The sequence below is a fragment of the Python bivittatus genome, unplaced genomic scaffold, assembly GCF_059951505.1.
Source record: "Python bivittatus isolate LINGU-HERP-01145 unplaced genomic scaffold, Pbiv_v1 ctg000020_np1212, whole genome shotgun sequence".
In the NCBI taxonomy this organism is placed as follows: domain Eukaryota; kingdom Metazoa; phylum Chordata; class Lepidosauria; order Squamata; family Pythonidae; genus Python; species Python bivittatus.
Genome location: NW_028277030.1, coordinates 2,592,656 through 2,605,058, shown reverse-complemented (window position 1 = coordinate 2,605,058; position 12,403 = coordinate 2,592,656). Strand labels below are relative to the sequence as shown.

Genomic DNA, 12,403 nt, shown 5'->3' with positions numbered 1-12,403 from the left:
GTTACCTTATAAGTTTTACATGGTGTGTAAAACTAGAATTTAAGTGACTTATTTCTGATGAAGATATCTGGAAGATATAAAACTTTATGCCCATAAAATGTGACAAGTAAATGTTTAATTATTCACATGTATAGAATATTAACTTTCATCTATGTTCAAAGCAATATTAAATAAAAGATACAGATATAGATATGAAGGAAAGAAAAAGTAAATACAAAATGATAGTCTGAATGTTTTTAACTTCATGCTCAAATTCATCTCTGAGTTTTTTAAAGATTTTCTCACACCAAAATGTATTGATTTTCAGAGCAAATTTTGACATTTTTGTGGCATTTTAAGCACTGACACTTCAAAATCTATTATCTTGAACTATTTTGAAATAATTTTAGATTCTTAGAAAAACTCTAATCACTAGAACATAGGAATCTGCCTTATATTAAGTCAGGCCATAGGCCACATATTGTCAAGGTTTCCTCTAAGAGCAGTAGAATGAGAAATAATGAAGAATGAACCTGATACACATGCAAACCTTGTACACAGGTAACTGAGCAGCATGGTTTGAGTTCACGCTGTTGGGTAAAAGTTCTAAATACTCTATTCTTTCATTCTATTGCTATTTATAGCATTCTATTATTGTTATTTAATAACCAGGTGTTAGGAAATATGGAGATATAAATACTTTCAATAAGCCTGACATTCATACTAATTTCCCATTTTACAACTACAGTAATAATGCTCTTTATCTCTTCAGTTCTTATTTTTCACATTTAATAAAATTATATAATCATTCTTCTATATGTTCCTGCTATTCTGTGATTTCTCAATATATGTTAAAATAAATATTTGTAAATCACAACCTGCCCAATCAAGTTCAGACATAAAATGTTTTGCCTTTTCTCCTGACCAGCTAATGAGAATCTCTACAAAGTACATGATTTCTGTTCACAACTTTGGTTTAAAAGCTGTACGTTTACTTACTCACTTCCTTTAAAAAAGAATGGGAAGAATCCTCGCTTCCATTAATGTCCACGCAGAAACCATTCTAAGAGTGTCATAAGCTTTTTTGATAATTGTATCTGATATTTTTACTGTATCAGTGAAAATTACTGCAGATAACTGACAACTGGTTTTAGATAGTTGTTTAGTATCTAAAAGGCAGCTATTACTGCCATTCACTAAAAGCAAGAATAAATTTACATACGTAAAAATAGGAGACATTAAGTATGTTAGCTATAATAAAAATTATATTTATGTTACTGGCAGAATAAGAACAGATATGTAAAAGGCAAAATAAATGGTCAATTGGTCAATTGTCATGGTTGTCTTGTTAAATTCTCAGGAATGAAAGTATTTGATAAGATCAGGATAAATTTTCATGAATGAAACCATTTCAGGAGCCTGCTACGGCAAAAACAGAGTATTATAGCTATTAACAAAGAGTGATATATTTATTATGGCATAAAGTTTGATGGGCAGATGTCCATTTCATGTGTTGCCTAAAGTGCTATTGCTAGTTGGCAGCTCTACGATATATGCAACATGCACACAATCAGAGAAATGAAATATAAGAAACCCCACTATTCTGAAAACCTTATAAATGTGCAAAAGAATGCCAGTGCTTTACTGTAAAGCAAAAACAACTGTCTATCTGTGTATATATAGCAGCTAGTGGTCTTTCCCATCTTCTGCATGCAGAGGTGGCTCCAGTTTGTCACAAGCTGGCCCATAGGCCTCATTAACACATGCAAGATCCTTAAATGACAATATGGCCTGTACCACTTCCAAAGACTGCAGATAGGAGGATGCTGTTTTAATGATATAGATTACACATTCAGTCTGTAGAGTTTGGAATATAGGTAAATCCCAAACTCCAGCACACCAGACAGGATGATTCTCTGCACAGCTCTCTTCCTGCTGCTTCCCTACTTGAACAGAATTACTGCGTTTAAAAAAAGAACGAACATAAACTTGTGGAAGGTTAAACTTGACATCTCCGGGCGCCCGGTCTGAATGCGGTCGGTGCCGCCCGGACTCCACCATCCCCTCAGGTCGTTGCCATGGGGAGCTGCAGTGCAGCCTGTGACTGCGTGGAGGAAGGACCGTCGCCGGCCGAGCCGACCAGGAGGAAGAGATCCTGCGCCCTCGCGCCCTTCCCCTCTACAGCCCTCGGAAAGGGCGAGCGGAGAAGGGGCGACCACACAGCACAGACCTTGGACAGCAGCAGCAGCAGCAGCAGCAGCAGGCGGCGCGGTAGCGGCGGTTCCTCTCTCTGCCTGCACCTGTCGCCCGGCTCCCCTTCACGATGCCCGGGCTCCTCTGGGGAAGGAGAAGGATACCCTCCGCAGGGACTGAGGCCCCCGCCGGGCAATGGATGAAGAAGCAGCAGGAGGAAGAAGAGGAGGCTCGCTTACCTCGCACAGCACCGGCGACAATGCACCGCGGCGGCCGGGCTCGTCCTTCCTCGCAGCGCTGTCGGGGCAACGCACCGCCCCTTCCCCGCCACCTCTGCAGAAGCTCCGACGGCGCAGCCACCCGCCCTTGCCCCGCCGCCTCCGCTTCTGCCCAGCTGGTCGATGGGTCGCTCAGCCCCGGGCGGGCGGGCGGGCACGCGCGCGCTCCACTCCCTTCGCGAGACTGGCGGCGGATCCCCGCAAACCAAGCCAACAGCTTGCGCTCGAGCCACTCCGCTCTTCCCCCCTCCCGCCACGGACTGCTTTTGCGCTGAGGGAAAGACTCACCACGGAGGCTGGAAGCGGGAGGAGCCAAGAAAAAGGAAGCCCGAGACCCGCCCCCGCTCGCGCTTGCGCATGCGCGGGAGACTGCCTCCGCTCTTCCTGCTTTCCCGTCCAAGCGCGGAGCTGCCAATGGGGGACGGCATGGCGGGATGTGTTGTCGCCTCCCCTCCCCTCTCTTTTTCTTGTCTGGTCCAGACGCCAGCCCGATGTGGCGCCTTTCTTCCTGGGGTGTGGATATGCAGATCAACACATGCTGTCCAAGCCGAAGACGGTCGCCTTCTTCTCGGAGGGACTCTTACGCTGAAACGCCCGGGGTGAAAACGAAGGCCGGTCCTTCTCTCGTCTCGGTTAGGAAAAGTCTGGAGCTGCCTAGGAACGACAAGGAGCCTCCATGTTCGGGAAGCCAAATTAACCCCATCCCGAGGGGCAGGATCGGGCAACGGATACTGCCTTGTGGGACTCCCTTCTTGCTGCTACAGGAAACCCACTGAAGGCTTCCTTCGGTGCACCGTTACACGGATGAGAGATACTCTTATCTCTGGAAAAGCGGCGCTGGGCAGGCGACTTAATTGCCGCAGACTGCAGCGTAGGGGAGCATTTGTGAGGTCTCACTCACGAAACGGCGCAGAAGGAGACACCCGCAGGAGAACTCGCTCTCTGCTGTGCTTCAGCGGCAGAGCAGAAAAAGCCAGTGTGCAGTCGTCCCAAGTGATGTATTGCTGTTCAGGAGTTTGCCACTCATTTTGTTCCTATATCTGGACCAGGTTTACAGCTGTGGTCCTGTGCACGCCGATAAGGAACGTTTTCCTAAGTGGATCTCGATAAATTAAGTGGGGTTCATTGACTGAATGGTCTGAATAGTGTTGTGCTATGGATGCTTATCCAGAAACGGAATTGCTTAGATTGTAGTGAGACTTACTCAAAAGTACTTATAAGAGTACAGGCTTAATATGAGTGTGTGCGCTCATCTTTCTTAAAATGAATTCAGAACAATATTGCTTACCTAGAGAAAGTGAGAGATTTTGGTACTTTGCAATTTGACTACATCAAAGTTCTAATGAGGGCAGGTTACTGAACCTGAGCTGTTCAAATTCTGATTGATGGCTTGATGACAAAATATCTGGAAAAAAAGCTAATTCTGATGATAATTTATGACATGGGCAATCCCTTTGATTTAGTGTTATTAATTACTCAGTGTGGAATATTTTCAAATTCAGGTTCTAATTATAATCCAGATCTTTGTCCAGTATGTCTGTACATAAATATTTTTTGCTTCTGTTTAAGAGAACAACAGATGTGCTAATACTAAGCCATAACCAGCACTCCAGTCAAAGCCAGAAATATTAAGACATATTTAAACTTTTCCTTTTTACTTTATGGATTTGCTACAGTATAATAGCTTCTCCACTATTGGTTATTGGCTATCTAATAAGTAGGACATTGCTTGAAAGAAAGCTGCCACAATCTTGAGAACTATTAAGCAAAGTGATTTCCGGGACTCTAATTTGCCAAAGATCAGAATATTGGGGGGGGGGGGCGGGATTCACAGTCTCTCAGTTTTTACAGTGTTGTTATTTAGGACCTTATTTGATTCAGGTCACCAGTGGTATATTTCCAACTAGAATTTCTATGTTTTCACTAAAAGTTGGGCCATCCCATGTGGTAAGTCATTATCATTGTTATTATTCCTATATTATAAATGGGCACTATTCTCACCCTCCCCAGCTGTATCCTTCTATAATGTAAAGACAGTACTGCTTTATCTTAAGGGCTATGACAAGATTACATATGTGAAGAGGCACTGTGTCAATGTTAAAGATTTGTCTATAGCATGTTAAGTCTATAAGTAGATAAAGGAAAGGTAAAAAGTAACACTTTTAGATTGACTAATATGAATTAATGAATAATAATACTGTAGAGATATGAATGAAACAGTTCTTCATCAAGTTGTTTTAAATTTACCAGAAATTGCAGAATGTGTTCTTCTAGATATGGATGTGTAAGAACAGAACACTGACAAAATTTAATTCCTCTGGAATAATATACATTTTTCAAAACATAGATTTGTTCCTTCTCACATTTAATATGAATGTAAAAAACAAATTGGTCCTCAAGTATAACCACAGCAATGCAGACTATGAAAGTTAAAAACATGCAGTTGTCACTTTGCAAAGTTTTAAAATGTCAGTTCTCACTGAAATTTGCATGGGACTTATTTAACTCTGAAATCTTTTAAAATTGATATGTTAAAGCCTCCTTTGAGTTAAGCTCAATTTGTGGTGATTTCATGGACTAGTCAATGTGGTTTTACTTTAGGAGGAACATGATCAACAGAAGTTTATAAAATTATGCATGGTACAGAGAAAATGAATACAAAGAAGTTCTCCGTGTCTCATAATAATGGAATTTAGGGTAATCCAATGAAATACTTTGCAAAGTGCATTATACATTCATGGAATGAGCTGTTACAAGATATTGTGATAGCTACTACCTTAAATGGCTTTAAAGGGGATTCAATAAATTTGTGGATAATCAGGATATCAATGGCAGCTTCTCAGAGTAGATACAGCTGCTAAGGAGCAAGAGAAGGACAAAGCTATTGCCTTAGGCTCCTGAATCTGCTGTATATAGGTTTTAGGCAATTATGGGAAGGAGGCTGTTAGTCTGGGTAAACTTCTGGTCTGATTTCATGAGGCTGTTCATACACACACACACACACACACACTCACACACACAAGACATCAACTCACTGATCCATCTGACATGGATCTACAGTGAGGACACTGGGATGTCATTCAGACTGGAGAAGTGTGGCTGGATGGTTGTAAAGAGAGGGAAGGTAGTCAAGACTGATGGGGTGGAACTATCAATGGGCCACATAGGAGACATAGAGACCAGCTACAAGTACCTGGGTATCCCATAGTCACATGGGAACCACAATGAGGAGGCAAGGAAGACAGCAATATCCAAGTTCTACCAAAGGATAAGACAGGTTCTGAAGAGCCAGCTCAATGGGAAGAACAAGATCCACGCCATCAACACGTATGCCCTGCCAGTCATCAGATATCCTGGTATAGTGAGCTGGCCAAAGGAGGACATGGATGCTGCCAATGTGAAGATCCGGAAGCTCCTCACAATGTACGGAGGTTTCCACCCCAAATCCAACACCCAGAGACTCTACACCAGCCAGAAAGAGGGCAGGCAAGGTCTGGTGAGTGTAAAAGCCAATATCCTGGATGAAACCCAGAGCATCCAGGAGTACATCAGTAAGTTGGCACCCAAAGCTGAGCTGCTGAGAGAATGCCTGAGGCAGCAGCAGACATGGGAGGAAGTTCAAGTGGAGGAAGTGCCATGGCAAGACAAGCCCCTGCATGGGATGTACCATCAACAGATAGCTGAGGCGGCTGACATTGGGAAGTCCTATCAGTGGCTGGAAAGGGCTGGGCTAAAAGACAGCACTGAGGCACTGATCATAGCAGCATAAGAACAGGCACTAAGTACCAGATCCAAAGAAGCAGGGGACAGGGCCCAAGATGCAGACTGCAGAGAGGCCTCAGAGACAGCCCAGCATATAGCGACAGTGTGTAAGATGCAGGCAGGAACAGCATACACTGAACAGCATAACCAAGTAGCTGCCATTGTGTACAGGAACATCTGCACAGTGTATGGGCGAGACCCTCCCAAGTCCAGGTGGGAGATTCCACAGAAGGTGGTGGAGAATAACAGGGCTAAGATCCTGTGAGACTTCCAGATCCAGACAGACAGGCAGGTACTGGCCAATCAACCAGACATCATGGTAGTAGACAAGGACCAGAAGACAGCAGTGGTGATGCAGTGCCAAGTGACAGCAACATCAGGAAGGAGTATGAGAAGCTGAAGAAGTACCAGGGCCTGAAGGAAGAACTAGAGAGGATGTGGAAAGTAAAGGGCAAAGTGGCCCCCAGTGGTGGTAGGAGCACTCGGGGCTGTGACTCCTAAGCTGGGAGAGTGGCTCCAACAGATCCCAGGAACAACATTCAGAGCTCTCTGTTCAGAAGCTAGGAACAGCTAAGATACTGTGCAGAACCCTCAAACTCCCAGGCCTCTGGTAGAGGACCCATGAGATCAGGCCAGAAGTTTACCTAGACTAACAGCCTTCTTCCCATGTATACACACACATACACACCCCTCCTTCCCGTGTGTGTGTGTTCAGACACATACATAAATTTGTACACCACATGTTCTAGTGACTCTAGCCCACTTTGCAATGAAACTAAAAACATTAAAAAATCACTATAAACATGATCCACAATAAATAGTATTATAAATACATGGAAAATTTGTGTCACTGCATTACTTAATGGTTGCCACAGAGGGCATGATAAGTCACAATATACCCATTTACCAGAATAAACCTCACAAACCACCTGGGATGCCCTCTATCACCCCAGATTGCCATGGTTTTGTTTTTTTTTTAAACTCAGAACATGAGTACATTTGCAGACAAATCACTAGGCTGTAGCTATTCACTAGGTGTAGTTATAACAGCTAAGCTTAGCTTTTCTAAGAATGCCTATAAGACCTGTGTGCATATGATTGTATCTGGGAATAATAGTAAATAAAGATGATGCTATATATGGGTGTTTTGGTTTGTATCAAGTTAGCTTTCTTTTTTAAAAAAATAAAGACTTTTTTTAAAAATAGAAGGGTACAGATGGTAAGGGGAATATCACCAGGTCCATGAATATCCACAGGAACCATGTAGCCTACTCCTTATGGAAAGTGAATAGTTTTTGATCGGCAAAGCCACCATGGTCTTTCAATTATGCAAGAGCTATAGAAGGAGTCATGGTTTTAGAAACTACAGACTATGTAAGATCTTCTCTTTTTTTATATAGTTTCCTTTAACAGCAGCAGAATAGAAATTCCACAGCACAATGAGCTCCTCTTCTCAATATCCTTCTGCAAATTGAACAGCAGAAACTTATTTGCCTAAAAACATCTAAATAAGGGCAATTTACTGTGTCTAATTTGAAAAAAAAAAATTTCACTTGGTAATTGAGCAAGTTTATCGGTTTTTAATCAATATGTGGTGGGAGTATAGACAGAGAAACTCAAAATGAAACTGGATTTTCCTAATAAAAGTAGGAGTGAGTAGCTACTTCTTTGTGATTATTGTCAGTTTTTGAAGGTCTGTCTACTTATAGATAAGTAGATTACAAATTTTAGCTTTGAAATTCTTTCATTCCATACATTTAATATTTTCAGCTTTTCTAAGCACTAAAAATATTAGCCTGTCTCACTTACTGTCTTTTATTAATTCTGTAAGTCTTACCACAATCCATAGTAGATGGCTTACCATTTTATAAATTTAGAGATGGATAAGGCTATAATTATAATGGGAGAAATATCTTCTGCTTTCTGTCTTTCTTTTAAATATGGAATTGTTAATGTCTGTTCCCTCTTCCTAGAATTATGATAGAATAGAATTAAATTTATTCCTTCTTGATAGTATATTTGTTGATTGATAAATAATGTTATTTAGTTGTATCATGATTTAATGTACTTTTAAATATACAGTACCCCAGAGACTTTCTGGTGCTAAACACAATCAATAAGACTTCCTGCCACATAATGGTTAGAATCCAAAAAACTTCATGTCTAGTTATATGGTGTAAAGCTTTATCTTCTCACAGTCACCTAGCAAATCAGTTTGAGACAGTACAAAGTATATTGCGATGTGAATCCTATTTTAATATTAAAATATGGAGGAAGAAGATTTTAAATAATTCTACTGGACACATCTGTTCAGTTTGTTTAAAACAGATGTGTCAGTCAAGTTGGTCAGTACCATTGGTATCATTTTACTTTCACATTATTGATTATGAAGATACAGTCTTATATATTCATTTGCCAGATTTACTATATAAACTTTTTTTTATTGTCATCCTCTTGCATATTAAGAATTGGGCTGATAAGTTTGATTCAGTTAAAAAAATAAAATGGCTTGTGGTTAATAAGAATAAAGTCCAAATGAATACTATACGCTCCTTAAATATTGTGTCCCATCTTATTTAAGTGCTTATTCAGAGAAGCAAGCTCCAAAAAGTGCTTCTTAGGGTGATAGTGTTGACATTGGGCCTGAGAGTGGAAGCTTATTCTATGTGTGATGCTACCATTCTAATGTATTACTTTTATCGTGTAAAATCTTTCATAGACACAAATATTCAAATAATATGGTTTCTTAAGCTCATTATTTTCCATAAAGTTTGGTTGTAATACAGTGATAGAAAAACAGTACTCCAGCTGAATGCATCTGTCTTTGAGCTATTCAGAAAAAAGAATCAACAAATGGTCTGAGAACATACATGAGTATGAGCATGGACATGTAGCTTTGATTGGGAAAAAAAATATTTTAAAAACAATAACTGCTTTCAGTCTTTATGGACTAGTGATCATGTTTCCGAAAAAATCAAGAGGACTAGTCTTTCAGTGATCAGAGATACAATTTTCATAATCAGTGCAGCTCCTTTTTCCTCTCCATGTAACTAGTCCTTTTTTATTGTTTTTTTTGTTCCACCTTTCTTATTTTTATAAACAACTCAAAGTGGTGAACATGCCTAATACGATTTCCTCCTCCTATTTTCCCCACAACAACAACCCTGTGAGGTGAGTTGGGCTGAGAGAGAGTTGACTGGCCCAAAGTCACCCAGCCGGCTTTCATGCCTAAGGCCTAAGAACTCACTGTCTCCTGGTTTCTATCCTGGTGCTTTAACCACTAGACCAAACTAGTCCTTTTGCTTTTTTATCTACTGCCAGCTTCTTTATTTCTCACTTTTTGCCAATCACAAAGTATGTTTGCAAACCTTAGCTTGCACTCCTAAGCTAATCAGGTTAATACTTGGTTAGGAGATCAGCAAGAAATATCAGGATTGTAGGCTAGATTGGAAAATTGAAAAACAACCTGGGAAAATGCAGTGGCAAATTACTTCTATGCTTTTGCCACAAGAATTGTGTACACATGAGGTCATCAGGAGTCAAACTTGCCTTGAAGGAAGTGTTACTTGTTAAAACTCTGTATAAATAAATAAATAAAATCTGTAAATAGAATAAGGAATGCAAATTAAATACGTATGTGGACATAGTTCAAGTAATCTCCATCAATAAAATAATATTCCAACTGATAATACTCCAGCTTTGGCTGATAGGCCAGCTGTGTTCTTTTCTAGATGATAATGACCTGAAAACAGGTCCATTTGTTATTTCTCAGCTTTTCAGCTTATATCAAGTGTACATTCAACTGACTTTGGGCCAGTCACTCTCAGTCCACAACATCAGGCTCGAGCGACAAACTGGTTGGTCAATTCCTGTTGCAATCAATGGATCAAAAAAGCAGACCCTGCATCTGCGAGAAAAACACTAGGAAGAAAAAAAAATTAGAAAAAGAAAATGCTAACAGCTTTATTGGCTAGTTATTAGCTTCTCATATACAAAATATTTTTGAAGCTCTTTGTGCTGTGTTAGCTTAAAGAATAAAATGTTAGGATTTATTGTGTGCTGTTGTATGATTGTGCTTCAAGATATGTGTTGTGCTAATATTGCATGTTGGCAACATGGTAATGCATATCACAAAGTGCAGCTTCTCAGACATTTGGCAATTAGATCTAGAATAGATGGGACATAATCTCAGTAAGCCTGCCATTTCTTATGTTTCTAATCTCAATTCTGAAATATAAGATATGGATGAAATACATGAAGTAACTCTGCTTTGGCATATGCCTTGATCAGGCAAGTGTTGCTATCAGAATCACTATCAAAATCTATGACCTGCTCACAAGCATATGGGGTTTAAATTGTTGGGAATAAGGAGAAGTTTGATTCTTGTAAGTTAAATCATCCTTGGGAATGAGTTTATTAAAACTGGAGCTGGGAACAAAGATTGACCTAGAGGAAAGCAAGTTGAACTGAATTCTTAAGACGAGGGGTTACTTCTTCTAAAATAGGAAGTGGAAATGAATAGGTATCCAGATACTGAATTTCTGTTCTAATCTATCCTAGTCTGCATGGTTAGTTGTGAAGGACGAAGTGTTCCTCCCAGAATAAAAAAGGGGATCCAGGTAGAGTTTGTTTCTTTTTTTACTGTGCATGCTTTGTACAAAATTGGTTAATTTTGATTAAGCTTTTTCTCCATCTTGAGTGGAATAGGACTGTCCTGCATAAATCATTTTCAGGGGAATGTTGTAACCTTTGCTGATCCTAGTAGGTATAGTTTACAGGAAATGACTTTCCTTTATCTGTGAAAGTTTATGAGATGTTCCACCTACTAAAGGTACCAGCTAGTCCTGCATGCATAATCATAAAATAACCAATTTGTTGAAGGATCACTCTGCTCTCATGGAGCCCTCAGTCTTCCCATATTTGGGCTTCTTGGATCTCAGTTTAAAAAAGTTCAATCTATGCCCGCATATCTGAGTTATGCTTAGAGGTGCAGAAGCTTCCACTCTTCTGTAGAAATGGCTTCATTTCAATACCCTCTAGATAGCTATGAGTCACCCACTTTGTACTGTATGGAATAATAGAAGCATTTGGAATACTAATTTTTAGCTGCTCTAATTGTTGAGGAATGATGAGCCAGCAGACCAGTAATCCCTGGCATTCTGTTTGAGTTTGGCTAGATCTCCTGCATGTTGTCATATTTTACTTAAGTTCTTTCTTTCACAAAAAGTCTTAGGAATATTTTTCCCATAACACTTTGTATATGGTTCATATCTCCAGAACCCACAGCTAGGTTAATTACTGAGCAAAAATGACTGCTCTTCTCTTTCTGTCTTCTCAAGAGACCCATAAGCTAATGATACTCTGGTAGTTCTTCAGCTTGCTGTCTGTCTTAGACTGAAGAACAGGACTGGACTCTGTTTCCCACCAGGCTTTTAGAGTAATCACTTTCAAATACCCTTGGATTTCTGGATTAGGGTTAGGGTTAGGGCAAATAATGATTTGACAGTATGAAACTTAGCCATATACAGAATTCCCATCTTTGCATATGAACAGAGGGCATTAATTAATTAATTAGAGTAAAAAGACATGCAGTCATGAATTTCAATTAAAATATAGACACGTAGGTGGCATATTGTCAGGATTTCCTTGTGGGTAACTAGCATTAGATTCTCACCTTCAACCCTTCTCCAGGTATTAGAGTAATGTCAATAGAAATGCAAGGTCCTAAGCATATGTGGACCAGGTTAGGGACAGATCATCATGGAAAAAATATCTATGTGGTCATTAAGAGTTGACATCAATTTGATGGCACATAATTAAGCAAGCATTTATGGGCAAAGGCCATCATAGCTGCAGTTTGCAGTAAGTTAACCTTTTCAACCTGATATTGTCAGTATGGTGATAACATACTATTCTCAGTTTAATTATTCCATTAAAATGTCCACAATAATCTATAACAAAACATTATGCACCAAGATACATTAATTTCTGTTCCTTTTCCAGTTAATTATTTTCTTCTTCTGTTCTACCTGTGAGTACTATAGTCTTTTCCTCTAATTACATAATGCAGAGGAGATCTATGACGCACGTTCCCTGGAGTATTAATGTGAACCATTTTTGCTGTTGAGTTTGTGTGTGTATATATATCAATGCATGGGAAGAGGGAAGATTCACATCATGCTTTATTCAGC

General features: G+C 39.9%; 1 protein-coding gene across 2 annotated transcripts in view; it reads right to left on the bottom strand.

Moving 5' to 3' along the window:
* ADARB1 (adenosine deaminase RNA specific B1) overlaps positions 1-2,971 on the bottom strand; it is a 77,326-nt gene extending 74,355 nt beyond the window's left edge. For both annotated transcript variants that reach the window (XM_088133382.1, XM_088133389.1), the window contains exon 1: positions 2,412-2,971. The gene's annotated coding sequence lies outside the window, so the exon portion shown is untranslated. The remainder of the gene's footprint in view (positions 1-2,411) is intronic.
* Positions 2,972-12,403: the final 9,432 nt, after the last annotated feature.